The sequence below is a fragment of the Ambystoma mexicanum genome, chromosome 2p (assembly GCF_040938575.1).
Source record: "Ambystoma mexicanum isolate Mex_15411 chromosome 2p, UKY_AmexF1_1, whole genome shotgun sequence".
Lineage (NCBI taxonomy): Eukaryota > Metazoa > Chordata > Amphibia > Caudata > Ambystomatidae > Ambystoma > Ambystoma mexicanum.
Genome location: NC_090923.1, coordinates 1,094,840,010 through 1,094,841,812, shown reverse-complemented (window position 1 = coordinate 1,094,841,812; position 1,803 = coordinate 1,094,840,010). Strand labels below are relative to the sequence as shown.

Below are 1,803 nucleotides of genomic sequence, written 5' to 3'. Positions count from 1 at the left end.
TGTATTTCGCTAGCTGGAGTAAACTGTTTTTTGCAGAACTTTCATGATCACAATTTTTTTATAATTGTGTTAAGCTAACATTTGACTTTCTAAATTACACAAAAAAAACAGAAAATAAAATTACAACAAAAAAATTCATCCAACATATTTTGTCAACAAATTTCACCAACACTTTGTTTCATATTGTAAAACATCTAAACAGAAAAATGTACCCTTGCTGATAATTATTTTCATATTATTTCTTTTTTTCTTTTTGTTTCAAATAATGAATTAATATCTCTGAGAGGTTTCCAAATTGTGGAAATCCTAAAGTATGAATCTACCGCTGTTCTTATATAACCACCCAAATAATAAAGTAGCTGTGTGTTTCAAAGGACAAACATTACGGTGGTGCTTCCAGTGTTTGAGAAATAAAATAAAAGGTAACTCATATAATTAAGGAAAAAGTGCAAGACATTCACTTTCTACCTCCGAGGACATCAAAAACATATATTTAAAGAAAACCAGAACACATAATCGGAAGTCAACAAAGTTATAATCTCAACCAAAAAATAGAACAAAATACAAATACATCCACATAATACATTTAGGAAGCAACGTTTTTTTGTAGAAAGAGATTACAATGTGCATAAGTGTTTTGACACAATAAAAAACAAAAAACACAAAGAACATTGGATTAATATTCATTTCTTTACATTATAATGATTAAATCATAAAGAAGAGTGCAAATAGGACATACATGTGATACTGGTTCAGTAAATAAACGAGTATCATGGCCCAATTTCTAGGTATTGTTCAATGATAGTCCCTTTTTGCAATTGTTAGTTTCAAGCAATTAATGCTGCAGGGTCTTTGATACAAGATATCTTTTTTATCCTTGCCAACGTGAGATTTGATGGTTGGAACCGGAATGTAAGCTCCAAACGATCAGGGATATGTATGTATGGTTTGAATCCCTGTCTTCGTCACGTTTCGGCGGTTATTCTATTACGATAGGTCCGCCTTCATCAGGGCTCCTAGTTGGGGACCCTGTGGGAAGTATATGGATATCGAGTCAGAAGGGTGGATATAGAGAGGTGGTGGCCCCTAGTACTTAGGGCGCTGTACAAATAAAAATATTTAGAAACTCTCGGCACCGGTGGTCGGCTTACCTGCCGGTGTTTGAGATCCCAGAGGTTCGGGTGTGGGCCACACAGGGAGGGAAATCAGGCGACAGGACCAGGCGTCTATGTGAAGAGTGGGAACTCTCAGGTAAAGTCACAGTCTCGTCTTGGTGATATCCTACATAAGGTATAAAGATGATGGAAAAGAGAGGAGCAAAAACTATAAATCAGGGGTCTGGCGCCCGGGTTGTGTGGTGCTAATACATAATTGCTAAATAGCTACATATGGCAAAAGCGAGAGAAAAATGCTCTACCTGGATTAATTTGCCGAGTAGTAGAGAGATTGCGCCGTATGGGTAAATTTTCTCCTCTGTCACCGTTATTGTGGAATGTGGTTGTTCACTTTGGGCTGGTGGCTGTTGCCTGTGTGAGAAGAAAAACACAACTAAGCACCAGGACTCGTTTGTTCGTAGGATATTTAGGATAGTGGTTTAAATCCTATGCACAAAAATATATGAGACTTGACGTGGTGGCTGATAGTGCTAGTGTCTAGGACCATGATAACTCCAAAGGTACGCGCTGTGTGTTCGGAGGCGAAAGTGTATTAATGATACCAAGTGCACGCGAAACTTACAAAAAACACACAGTACGGCTGCCGGTCTGAGTGTTTAGAGCTCAATTACATGAGTTGAGATGCCAA

The 1,803-nt window shown here is 37.7% G+C and overlaps 1 long non-coding RNA gene across 1 annotated transcript; it reads right to left on the bottom strand.

Annotated features, from left to right (window-relative positions):
• Nucleotides 1-264: 264 nt before the first annotated feature.
• On the bottom strand, nt 265-1,526 carry LOC138566007 (uncharacterized). Its single transcript, XR_011301776.1, has 3 exons — nt 1,418-1,526; nt 1,152-1,281; nt 265-1,029 (listed from the first exon to the last, which is right to left on the bottom strand). It is a non-coding gene; the product is annotated as an uncharacterized lncRNA (long non-coding RNA).
• Between the last annotated feature and the right edge of the window lie 277 nt (nt 1,527-1,803).